Here is a 14,226-nt window from a genome sequence, read left to right on the forward strand (position 1 = left end):
CTGTCATACCAGACCTTTTTCTGCCGTTGGGCTCTTGCCAGGTTCTCTGGGTCAAGCCCATGAGCTCCCTAAGCCTTGTCCTGAGGTTTAGGACATAAGCCACAACAGACTCCTTGTGGGATTTACACCCACCCTCCCACATATCTCAAATCTAAAGGCCTCCTCAGCCTATGCCTATACAGCAACTCAGAAGGTGAAAAACCTGTAGATTCCTGGGATACCTCTCTATGCAAACAGTGGATGGGGCAAATATTTGTCCCACTCTCTAATACAATGGTCTGCAAATGCCTGTAGCATGGTCTTTAGTGTAGAGCTTAACCTCTCCACAAGACCATTACCCTGAGGATGGTAGGGGGTGGTCTTTGGGTGCTTCACCACGTAGCGCTTCCGCAGACAAGCCAGCAGGTCTGACATGGAAATGACACCTCTGTCAGTCAGTATTTCTCTCAAGAAACCTGCCCTGCTTAAAATCTCTAATAAAGCAATTGCCACCTTCTATGCCTCGATGAAGGACAGACCCACTGCCTTAGGGTATCTAGTAGCATAATCTACTACCACCAGGATATACTTCTTCCTTGTGGAACTTGGGGTACTCAGAGGCCCCACAATAGCCATAGATACACTCTGAAATGGCTCCTCGATCACAGGCAAAGGCATCAAAGGAGCCTTGACATTGTCTCCTACCTTGACTACTTTTTGGCACTGCTCACAGGTCCAGCAGTACCCTGTTACATCCCTTGCAATCCCATGCCAATAACATCTGTATACTACATCTCTTGGTATGTTTTATGCCCATATGACCTGCAAAAGAAATGGCATAGGCTATGGCTAGAAGTGCCAGATGGTAGGCTCTAGGCAATACCAACTGCTGTATTACCTCGCCCTCTAGCCTCCCTCAGGGGTCCACTCTCCATACAGTAACCCTTTGTTCTGGTATACAGACTCTCCTTTTCCTTGAGAATCAGGCACCTCCTTAGTACCTCCCTCAAGCCTCTTAGTGTAGGGTCTGAGATCTGAGCCTATCTCAACTCTATCTTTGTGACCCTTCCCAGCTCCACTTCTACAGGAAGTCTGGCATCCTCTGACAATGTTTCCTCACTGTTAGCCTGGGTACTAATACTCACCTCTGCCCTTGCAGTCACACTTTCCAAGGGAACATCAGTACTTACCAGTAGCTGTGGCTCACATTCAGGCTCACTGCTACAGGGCCACTTCACCAGCCCTGGCTTCAGGTGTGGGGGTCTGTCTGGGTCTTCCCCAGGCTGCCAGACCCACATCCCTGTCCCCAAGTCTGACTGCATTTAACTGCATGCACACAAGGTACTGCATTATCAAAATCATTCCCTATCAAGATATCTGCAGGGATATCCTCAACCATACCTACTTGCTTGCTTCCTTTTCCACCCTCCCAGTCAAGGTGAACCCAGGCCAAAGGCATTTGGAATGGGGTCCCTCCTAAGGGTCTGACTGGAGTGGCTGCCCAAGCAGGTACTGCTCCTCTTCAACCAAAGCAAGCTTCACAATAGTTATATCAGAGTCTGTCTCTCTCAGCAGTGGCCTGTTTTCTATCCACTAAGATCAGATATGAACTTTGGTGATAGTTTGGTACCCTGTTGTCTTCAGACAACTTACCATTGGCATACGGTTAGTCCCACCTCCTGGCTCCCCCACCCTTTGTTCTCCACCTTGCTTCCATGGGCATCTGTAGTGTACATGGCCACACTGGTTGCATTTAAAAGATTTAATCATTGATCTTGGCTGTGTACCTAAACTAGTGGCTTCCCCTGTTACTAGTACACTCTGTTGGAGTGGTTTAGGCTGCCCACCATGGATTCCCTTATCCATGTGCAGCACTAGGTGTCCCCTTCCTGTGCAGTGATATTCTGCTTGCTGGGTAGAAATTCACCTTTTTCCCCAGGTCATATGCAGAGTTACACTCACAGTCTGCCAACCAGATTCTCATGTCCTCAGGCAAAGTGCTAAGGGTTTGTTCCCTCATCAAAAGATCTACCAGCCCTTCAAAAGTGGTGACCTGACACCCACTCACCCACCTATGAAAATAATTGCTTAACTTAGAAATATTATCACACATAGACTTTTATCTGATTTGAGTCTATGCTCACAAAGCTTTTTTTCTGTAAGCTTCAGGTGTTAACTTAAAGCATTTAAGTAAACATTGTTTACTCTATCAGTTTAAATAATCACTATCAGATAATTTAGAAACAGCAGTTACAGCTTTACTATGGAGTAAGAGGGTCAGGAACCATACCCAAAGCCCTTGGTCAACATTATACTGTTTACATAGTCTTTCAAATACATGAATAAAACTTTCAAAATTATCACCCTCTGTAAATTGTGGAAGAAATTTACTGACCTTAATTGCTTCTGAGGTTCGGTTCTTTCCCTTCCCCATTACCTCCATGTCCCTGGAAATAGTCAGCATCTCCCTGTCATGTTGATGCTGCTTCTCATTTTCTTCAGCCCCCAAACACCATAGTCTTTTCATCTGTTTCTCCTTATCAGCCTCCAAATGCCACAGTCTCTCTTCTAATTCTAATTCCAAATGTTTGGCCTCCAGTTCAAGTCTCTTTAACTCCAAATGGATTTTTAAGTCCTCTGAGGAAAAGGTGAACTGTCCTGTTTCTGAGGGCTACAAATTCCCATCACCAGACTAGTTATCCTCCTGGTTGCTGGTCTGAGCTGCAACTATGGCTGAAATAATTTCCTCTTTAGTCAGATTGGCATGCACCAGTCATTTGGCTTCGCACATCTTTGTCAGCTTACCCTAATCCTCTGCTGACATCTTTGACTGCCTTCCCTGACTAAACTAAACTAACAAAATAAATAAATAAATGAAAATGTTGTGAAATGAAACTCTGTATGTTTATCTTGTGGCTGCTTGAGCGTACACCCACCTTCAGTGACAACTGCCTACAGGTTACAGAAGTTCAATTAATATCCACACCACTGCTCATATGTGACATCCCCTCACTGGGCCAGAAATTAAGGAGCCTGAATCCTCACCACCGATACTGGAGAGGGGCATTCACTTGGAACAAAAATAGATATGCACTATTTCCAGATGCAGCTCTCTGCATTAAGCACAATTTCCCTTAAGAGCACACAGGGAACACACTCAGTCTGGGGTCTGGGTTTCTCTCTCTCTGTCCAGGGTCCCACTGAGCCTCCCCAATGGCACAGCTGTAGAGCTGAGTCATTAGCTGAGTGTTCAAGCCAAGTCTTCCAGCACCTTCTCTGTGAAACCAGTGCTTTGTGTGCCTGTTCCCAGCAGCTGACATAAACACTCTTTGAGATTTGATTTGCACACGCACACCCACACTTGTTAAAGGCTGGCATAAATTTACAAGCTATGCCCCTTTATGCCCAGACGATAAGGTAGTTACTGCCACCAGACACTCCAAAGCCAGTTACTCTATGGCTCTTACAAGGGTATCCAATTATACTGAGTGAAATTAATATTAATACAAATGACAGTGTTTGGCCAGTGCCATAAGGCTTTCATAACTGGCCACAGAATCACCAAATGGATATGAATACTCTCAACAGTTAAAATATTCTCTAAATGACCAGCCACAATGAAATGTTTAAATATATTTGATAATAAATAATAAAAGAACATGAAAATATGGAAAATATATTTAGAATAAACACCAGAGTTTCAATCACAGGAAATATTAAAATAGCACAGATTAATAGATTCACACAGATACAAAAATCAGTAGCTAACTAATCTCACTATACTTTCCTGACTGATCTAAAGAATTACTGTTCCCTGACTAGAGCAAGGCAAGGTGAACTAGGTGAGGGATGATACATATCTTAAGCTTTGTTGAAGTTTATTGCAGCATCTGGAAGCTGATAAACAATTTTAACACTTCTACTCTTCCTACAGAGACTAACAAACCATGCTTCTTACAGATATTGCATCTCTGACTTCATTCAAAACTGTGACATAACATCTTTATGGCCTAGGCCCAGTAGTTTAATTTCTTACTATTTTTCAAAGTTAGCTAGAGCTGAGCTTAACCTCTTCACTTCCAGCATCCTCTGTTAAAACATATACATTTAATCAGTTACAGTACAACCAGGACCCACTGTTGGTACATTATTTAGCACAAGCAACTTTACAAATACATTTTCAACACAAGCATCTGTGCAAATCAGTTTGATATACAAACTTTCCACTCTTTACAAAATTCCAGCTAGGTGTGCTGGCATATGTTACTGCCCTACTTCTCCTGGCATAGCTGGCAATACCTTACATTGTCGCACAATCCACAGGAAAGTCCTCAGAAATAGATGGTATTCCTGTGGATGTTTGGAAGCTAGGATTGAAAAAACTGATAAAGATCTGGAAGATTTTGTTTAACAGTATTGTAAGAGTAGAAGAAGCACCAACATTCTAGAAGAAAGTGGTGGTGGATGTAATCCTTAAAGAGGGTAAAGACCCATCAAATCTAGCTTTACACAGGCCCATTTTAATCCTAAACCGTGATCATAAAGTGTTTGTCTATAATGGCTAAAATAATGGCAAAGGAGATGTCAAAATTGATAGCTGTGGATCAATGTGGTTTTGTGGAGGGGAGGCAAACATTTGCCAACATTAACAGAACATTGATGAACCAGAGGGAACCAGAATGTAAGAAAATACCACTGTTGGTGGGTCTAAATGCAGAGAAAGCATTTGACAGAGCAAACTGGGTGTTTATGAGCAGGGCAATGGAAGCATTTGCATTTCATGATAAAATTATATGGTTAATTAGGAGGATATATGAGGGATTGGATGGGAAAATTAAAGTGGGTGGGTTTCTCTCTGATAATTTCTGTTTGAGCTAAGAAATCAGGCAGGGGCATCATCTTGCCTCTTTGTATTGTATTTAGAAACTTAAAGAAAATAAGGGAATCAGAAATTCAAGGATGTAATTGGTATGATTGTCAAGAAAAGTATACAAGGTCCCCGAAGGTAAACAAAGATGGGTCTGACCCACCACTTAGTCCTATTGTTTCTGGTAGAAATTGGTGCACTGAGACTATCTCTATATAGAGAGAGAGAAACATTTGAGACTGGGTATTAATAAATTAACACATGTATTAAGGGATACCGAACATTTTCTTAGAGATTTGCATGAATATGTCTTTAACAGTTTGAATGATGATGTGGTTTTTGTTACTATGGATGTGGTGTCTTTATTTACTGTTATACCCAATTTAGATGGTCTTAATAAAGTGACTCAATTTTTGCAGCGGTTTACAGATTACACCCCTAACAAGGTTCAATTGTTGATGAAACTGTTGGAGATTGTGCTTGAGCACAGTATCTTTGCTTTTGGTGAGCAAACCTACAAGCAATGCAACGGCGTGGCTATGGGCACTTCTTGTGCCAATAGCTACGCCAATGCTGTTATGGTCGTTTGGGAGTATGACCATATATTTAATGGGCCATTCAATGAACATGTTTTGTTTTTTCATAGATTTGTGAACGACCTATTTATTTTGTGGAGGGGAGACCTTGATATATTTGCTTCCATTATGGAATATGTGAATAGTAGTACCTGTTATTTGAAGTTTACATCTCACTACTCAAAATTAGTGGTGGATGTCTTAGATGTTTCTGTCATTAAGGATGAAACTGGTGTTATTTACACTAAGCTGCACAGGAAAAACTGTCATGTGAATCATCAATTACATAGGGACAGTCTTCATCCTCCTTATGTTTTTAGAAACTTCCAACCAGTTTTATAGAGCTTCAAGATTAAATGCTAGGGATAGTGATTTTATTGGTGAAGTTGATAACATGAAGATGAGTTTGAAGGAGAGAGGTTATGATGAATATCTTATCCAAAACAATGCAGTTAAGGTTTTTGATATAAGGATGAATGAAGCTAGACCATATTTTTCTACAGGTAATAGTGAGTTTGTTAGGAGACGAGAAAGTAAGTATAACACTGGTTTGAGGTTTAAAGTTACTTACACTAGTGATGTAGATTGTTACAAGGATATCATTAAAAAACACTGGGGTGTCCTTAGAACTGATAATGATATATCTAGGCACATCCAAATAGTACAACCTCTGAGAGTGAGGCAGCTGCAGGGTCCCAAAGAGCAAAGTATTCAAACAAAAAGAAAATAGGACCAGCATACAAGGCACCTTAAAAATAAATTTATTGATTGAGGTTCTTGAAAAACAGACCAGTTTCGGCAAATATTTAACAAAGCCTTCCTCAGTCTTTGTTAAATATTTGCTGAAACTGGTCTGTTTTTCTTTTTGTTTGATATCTAGGCACATACCTGAAGTGCCGTGTTTTTTATATAAGAACAGTAGGTCACTGAGAAGTAGGTTGTGTTACCCAAAGGATGCTAATAGGAATTCTCATTTAGTCGGGACTAAACCATGTTGTCATTGCAACTGGTGTGTATATATTGACAGCAGTTGCAAATTTGAACATCCCGACCAAGGTAGATGTTATAATTTCACAATAGCAGCTACATGTGATACCTCACATATCGTTTATTTAGCTTACTGTGTTGTATGCAAACAGTTCTATATAGGTAAGACTGACAGTCCCTTCAGAGAACACATAAGAGAAGATATCTACCATATGAATAAAAGTAATGTGGTTAGTGCATTGACGAAGCATGTTTTGAGTACTGACTCTAGTCATGGTTTTAAATTTTTAGTAATTGCAATAGTTTATGAGAATGTGAGGCAGGATGACATACGTGCTAAGACCGAGGATTTGGAATCCTCACGGATAGTGAGGTTTAGGGCTGATGTAGGACATGGACTTAATTAATCAGTTCCATTAGTGCCTAAATTAAAGAAGAGACCCCTAAGAAGGTAGTTATTAGTATTGAAGTATAGTTTTAGTATGTATTATTTATGTATGTTTTAAAATTAAATTTATATGTCTTTTATATGTGCTGTGTCTTTAAACTTGTGATTTTAAATTTGAATTTGTATCATGTGACATTTGATGTATAAATAGGGGTGTGTTTGTTAGTTCTTTTGTAATACACCTCATGATGCCTGTTTGGTGAAAGCGCTTGTGTTTTGTTGCACTGCAGTAAAAGTTTTGAACTGGATATATCAGCTGTCTCTGTGTCTTCCTATTCGTTTGTTGCTGGAATTTGTACTTTGGACACAGTAAGCGAGCCTTTCATAGTGGTAGTAGTTTTTGTAGTTTTATATAGAATATCATATTCATAAAGTAGCAGAAAGTATTCCCAGAACTAATCCAACAAAGGAAAGGAGAAAGGAGATTCTGCCGATACGGATGCCTGCAATTAGGGACAGAGACAATAGGCAAGAGGGGGCTGGAATTTATTGGAGGAAACTGGCAAAAGAACCAAGCTATTGGGAGAAAATAGAGAGGAAAGGGAATAGAATGGGAAGAGGTCAAGAACTGATGTGGCCTGCAGGCTAGAGATTGCTTTCCCTATCAAGGATTGATATCAGAGTATAGGCAAAAAGAAAGAAATAGGATCATAAGTGAAATACCAGCACTGGTAGAGTTTTAGTAGAATCTAGAACAGAAGCTGCTGTTAAAAAAGGAATAATTAGTAAAGCATACAAACTATTGCATGATAACTATAAGAATCAATCATAGAAGGTTAGAAAGGATTGGGAGGAGAGACTGGATAAGAAACTCACAGAGAAACAACGGGGGATATATGTATGTCTTCCAAATATGCAACATAGTGTAGAATCTTTGCTTGAAAATCTTTACATAGGTATTTTTATACCCCAAGTAGATTCCAAAAAATTTTTCTTTAGGTGGACACCAAATGTTGGAGGCATGATGGGGAAGAAATTGGTAATTGGGAACATGTAATGAGTTGGCAGACTTTAAAGATTTCCTGCAGCCTGTTCTGTCAGAGATACTGGGTGAGCAAACTAGTGTAACTAAGGAAATTTTTTTTTTGAGCTATGTTACAGAACTGGAATTGCCTAGACATAGTTAGGCCTTGCTGAGTCTAATTATGGTGGCTGCCAAGAAAGCAATTACTAGAAAATGGAAATCAAGGTCAAAACCAACTCTACTAGAAGTAGTGAATATAGTAACAGAGATACAACAACTGGAATTGGGATCTTTATAAAAGGGTAGGAGCAAATTTCATAGAAAAAAAAAATTGAAAATGACTGGATAGATTATAAGTGATATATAATGTTTACAAGTAAAATTTTGTCAATATTGTTTGTTTTCTTTTATTTATTTGATTTTATTTGATTTCCTATGTCATACGCGATATTTTATTTTTTAAACGAGTGTCACGCTTGCTGCAGTGTGGAAGTTAGTGTTAGATTATATCACCGTGGTTTTAGTTTCAGAGTTATGTTACAACAGTTATTGCAAATCAGGAATAGGTTGCTTTTTGTTATGTGAGCTACTAATTTCTTACTAAATTATTGTACAAGTTGGTAGCCTACCCAAAAGATTTGGTGCTATAGAGAACCTCCTCAAGTAAAATAGTGCAACTGTATGACATTCTTAACATAACAGTAGATCTTCAAGGCAAGATCAGTCTTGCAGTAAAGCTGACCTCCCTCCTTCCATCAGTTTATTTAGGAATTTCATGTTATTTTTTACCACAGGTAGTATAGTATTACTGTATATAACTGTAATATGGCTTACAGTTTATGACTAGGATAACGTATATTTTAGATAATTTTTCTAGTGTAAGTAGATGTCCCTGTAGGGGTTTCTAGATTTGAATAAATGAAGAAGAAGCATGCTGGTACTACTCATATGGGAACTTTTATGCTACCAAATGTCAGTACCTATGTCGGAGTGAGACCAGCACTGGACTTCACCAGTGACATGACAGCTATAAAAATGCCATACCGACACAACTGCATTCACAAGTCAACCCAAATGTAGTAAATCACTCTTAGATTGACCACTCCTTAAACAGCTGTTATTATGGTGATATACTACAGAAATTGCAATATCATTAGGTATTAATATACTCTCAACTAATCTTAATACACTTATTCCCAAATGTGCATATAACCAGGATGATTATATACATAATACATGACAGCCTTATGAGAATATAAGTGTCTTAAACAGGAAGTAGCTGCTGTTAGATTGAAGTATTGTTTCATTCTATAAAGATAATACACAGCTGTACTCAGGAGATGTCAGTAACAGAAAAGAACAAAGGCATGAAAGAGAGGGGACAAGAGCGCTGATAGAAAAGAAAACCAACAAGAGTGTAATGCCATGATAGGGGCTGAAATCAATAGGTTTCATTGTACAGTGCTCAAGACAGAGATAGCTTATCGGGTGTAGAGTCTTTGTTATGCAAATCTAAACTTGATCTACACATCAGATTTCTTAGTAAAGTCCAGTTAATGATATGTAGTTGTTTAGACTTTGCAGAATCTAGAATATGTCTGAGTTCCTGTATGAGTAGTACCAGCATGCTCCTTCTTCATTTATTCAAATCTAGAAACCTCCAGAGCTAGCTAACTTCACAGCACCCAAATGGAGAATAGTTGCATGACCGCTGAATCATACACCAATGCATTGTATGAACATGTACACAAATGCATGGATCTCGTCATACCCAATAGAACCAAGATGGTCCCCTCCAAAAAAGGAAGCCAATGTGGTGGTCCCTGCCATAAACACATTCTACAACAAAAGGAGGAAACTGATGCAGAATAAGGTGAAATCCCAAGACTGGAAAAACTCCCTTAGCCTCAACAAATCCTCTAAAGCTAACTATGAAAACAGAATTGCAGCAGATAGTAAAGGCAGCCACAAAGCCATCTATAGTTATGTAAAGAATCTCCATGGCAATACCCAGATTTGCTCTGAGCTACTGCACAATAGTACCTTCTATCTATACCAAGCCAACAGATATTGCCAATATAATGGCCGACAGATTCAGTGCGGACTTTACCCCCACCAAAGGACCAATCACAATACCAGTAGATTGCCGGGCATCCAGTATTACTACTGCACAGGTTAAAACAGCACTGTCCAAGGCCAAGAATACAGCTTCTATGGGACCCGACAATATCCCTGGCTGTGTTCTACATGAACTACAGAGTGAACTAGCACCTCACCTGTGTGCCCTGTTCAATCACAACCTGACATCAGGCTTTGTCCCTACTGAATGGTGCACTGCTACAGTCATCCCTCTCCACAAAGGAGGAGAGCGACTACAGACCCTGGGAACTATTGTCCCATTAGCCTGACAAGTCTGATATGCAAAGCTATGGAACGCATCATCATGGATCTAACAAACAAGGATATAGGGAATCTCCAAACTCTGGATCCCACACAGTTTGGTTTTGTGAAGGGTACATCATGCCTGCTCAACTTGGTCGACTTTGAGTCAGTCACCAGGGCTGTGGATGAAGGCAAGGTGGTCCATACAGCTTACCTTGATCTGGCCAAAGCCTTTGATATCATTCCCCACTCAGGAATCAGAAAAACCCACTAAGCTAGGCATCAACCCCTATATCACTAGGTGGATTGCAAACTGGCTCACAGATAGAACCCATAGTGTGAAATTAGCTGATTCCAAGTCAGACTGCCGACCAGTCATGAGTGGAGTCCCACAGGATCGGACCTGGGTCCTCTCCTGTTTGGTATCTGCTTCTCAAAAGTCCAGGTCAACATGAAGGGACTCTGGCTGACAAGGTTTGCAGATGATTGAAAGTTGGGAGCCATTATTAACTCCTCAAGTGATGTTGACATCCTACAGAAAGGCCTCACTGAGACCAACGACTGGTGTGAGAACCATGGCCTTAAGCTCAATGTCAAAAAATGTGTTGTCATTCCCTTTGGGGAAAAAAAAACAGTTCCTATGAATTACCACATCCATGGTGGTCCACTGAACACAGAAGGCATTATAAGAGATCTGGAAACACAGGTTGACAGCAGCCTCTCTTTTGACCACCACATTGCCACTGTGGTCAGAAAATCCTTCTATGTGGCACATCTCATTACTAAGGGTTTTGCATTCAGGAAGAAAGAGGTCATTGTCTCCCTCTACTCTTCCCTCATTAGCCCAATCATTGAGTACAATGCCCCATTTGGCATGTACTTCACTAAACACTTGCAACAATTGGAGAGGCTGCAAAAGTACCTCACAAAGGGGATCCTAGGCCTTAAACACTTGTCCTATATGGACAGACAAAAAATTCCAACTATTCTCTGTCTCATCGCCTACTTAGAGGTGATCTCTGCTTGACTTACAAAGCCATGTCTGACCCAGCTCTGTTAGAAATGCTACATCTAAAGAAATCCCAATCCCACCGCACCACATGCTCCAGAGACCTCAACCTCATTACCACAATCAACAGAACGTGCTGGGGGGGCAGGTTCATAACCCAGCGACTGCCCATGCTATGGAATAGACTTCCCATACATGTCAAACAGAGAACCTCACTGGCCCTCTTCAAGAGAAATCTTGATGAGTGGATGGGAAATAGAAAATTCACCCTGGGGGAATCACTCCAGTGGCTCTGCTCGACAGAGGCACTGGGAATTAAGGTCAGGTGGCATGATGCCAAGGTTATCCTATGGGTTAGGCTTGTAAAGGCTCCAGGGCCATTAGCCTAGTACACACCTATGAACCTATGTTACAGTCTTAATGATACGAGTATCTCCATGCATGCCTTACCAGTTACCACCAATATTAGCTGTTATCAGGTATCAAATGTGTTACTTTGCATTTTTGATAACAGTGTTTGCATCTTATATTTTTGAACAAATATATGGAACTTTTGCAAGGCAATACTAGTTTAAAAAACATTAAAATGATTATTACCAAATGGTCTGCATTTCATTTCACCTGAATATTGCTATGTAGAAAAAAGGCCAGGTGTATGAGAACTTCATTTAAAAGCAGATTTTCCTAACTGGTAACTTCATAATTCATTATTTCTCCATATCACCTTCAGAAAAAGATTGTTAGCCTCTGTAGTTCCTGTATTGTGGATTGCACCTCCCAGTGATATATATATTGTGATATTTCATGCAAGGCTAGGACAGTGTGCCCATTTTCCATGCTTCATAGAGTAAGTCTCAATGATGGTATCTAACTTTACAGTACTGGACTGTTCCCTGCTGCAGTTGCAACCATATATGCACAACTAAAACAATGAATACTGTTACTGTACTCACTTCCAATTAGCAACTCATCTGAGGTGCTGGTCATGCACCCTGAGAGTTTGTGCCTGAGCAGCCACCACCCCTTTGCCCCACCCTAGTTATGGTACTGTGCAAAGCCAGTACAGATAAGTAAGCATGCTCAGAGCAGAATCTTCTGCCACTCAAAGGTTTTGTTTGTTATTATGATTCGCTTTTCTTTTTTAATTTTAGAATTATTCTAGAGTAAAATTACATTATTAATTAGAAAGGGATGAGTACTAATTAATTATTGTATTATGTATCAAGTTTTAAAGATGACATATCATTCATTACATTATCAGATGTTTTGTCATGAATGGAATCTGGACTTGCCTTTTTTCTGCATTACTATACTCATTTGAGTATTTATATTTTGAGTATTATTTTTTTCTGATTTATTTGGCACAATAATTTTCTTGTCTGTTGATGGGAGCTTTGCTGGGAAATGCCTACCTAAAGAGAAAGAGTTGGTATATGCATTGGGCATACAGTATTTGTATATACATCAAAACATTCCTTGTATCTTTTGAACCAGATCTACTTGGTTTGGTAAGTTTTAAAGATTAACCAAAGTACAAGGCTCATGTCTAAATTAGCTGCTCCTGCTGCTGTTGCAGGAAAACCTGCATTTTGACAAGCTTTTCAATTTAAACTTCAAATTGCTGTTAAACATGATTGGGGTACACCAGATCATTTATACCTATTGTTTCTGGAGATCACTTTTACAGTCTTATGTGTGTTTTTTTAATCATCCATTTTTACAAAGATTACATTTAGATGTCTGGGAATTGTATTATTAACACCAAAACATTTTGTTTGCAAATGGTTTTGTGAATTTTTATAATAACAGAATGGTCTAGATTTTAGAAAAATAGGATTCTAAACATTAAAGTGATTTTTACTGCCACATAATTTGCTTAAGAAAAGATCCAAGTATCAGGTTCAACATTTGAATGTTAAGTTTTTTTTTTCAGATTTCTAGCCTTGAAGAGTTTTGTGTAAAAATAATCAGAATGAGACTTTCAGTAAGATCTCTTCTCCTTCCATTAGATTTGGCCACAAGAAATTCTCTAAAGTTTTATTATAAGTGAGACTTTATTCAGTTATCTCAGTTCACTGCCTTCAGAAGACAAGTACAATCTGTCCTCAGCAAAAGGACAGAAGCACATGGGGCCACCTTAAGACTGGGAGGCTTTGTTAAGTCCCTCATATGTTTCACCAACCACTCTTAATCTGGTTCTGTTGAAGTTATTGCTGGATGCACTACCCCCTGCCTTTTGGAGCAGGTTGGGCAGGGTTAGTCATGAGTGATATTATTTAATTGATGTTCAGGCAATGTTACAATTGATGACACACCCACCAGCATTTTTTAAAAGTAGTGAACTGAGAGTTATAGTTATTTGAATCAAACTTCTCAATAATAATGTTTTCAGTAACTGCACTTTCATGGTTGTAATCTGAGGTACTGGTGGCTACTGTTAAATGACTTGATAATGTTAAATAGAAGGATCATAAGCGCAATCTAAAGGGAGGGAGGGTTGCCTCTCCCTTAATCCCACCATTAAAACAAACTGTGAAAAAGCACAGTTACTGGTTACAACAAGATTACCAACTGAAATCCTAAGGGGGACTGCTTCCCTCTTAATCCACCTAGAAAAAGGTTTATTGGCTATACCACTAGCCATAAGCACCAAATAAAAAATGTAATGCACCATCAAATGACAGAAAATTGCTACCAATAAGACTCATTAAGACACAGTAATAGGGTAATTAATGGAGGCTATCAACCCCCCCCCTTAGGATAGCATTCTATAAACCTCTTGCAATCAGCAACTTTTTTCTGGATGTTTTAGCAGGTGTTGGCTACTAACTGCCAATAACGCTCAGTTAGGGACAGTACTGGCTGCCAAGGCTCTTTAATGAACTGCTAAAACACCCTCAGACACAGTGTGTGTGTGTGTGTGTGTGTGTGTGTGTGTGTGTGTGTGTGTGTGTGTGTGTGTGTGTGTGTGTGTGTGTGTGGGGGTTACAGTTGCACTGTATGGTCTTGTAATCA

The sequence above is a fragment of the Protopterus annectens genome, chromosome 6.part1 (genome assembly GCF_019279795.1).
Source record: "Protopterus annectens isolate FY-2018-M chromosome 6.part1, PAN1.0, whole genome shotgun sequence".
In the NCBI taxonomy this organism is placed as follows: domain Eukaryota; kingdom Metazoa; phylum Chordata; order Ceratodontiformes; family Protopteridae; genus Protopterus; species Protopterus annectens.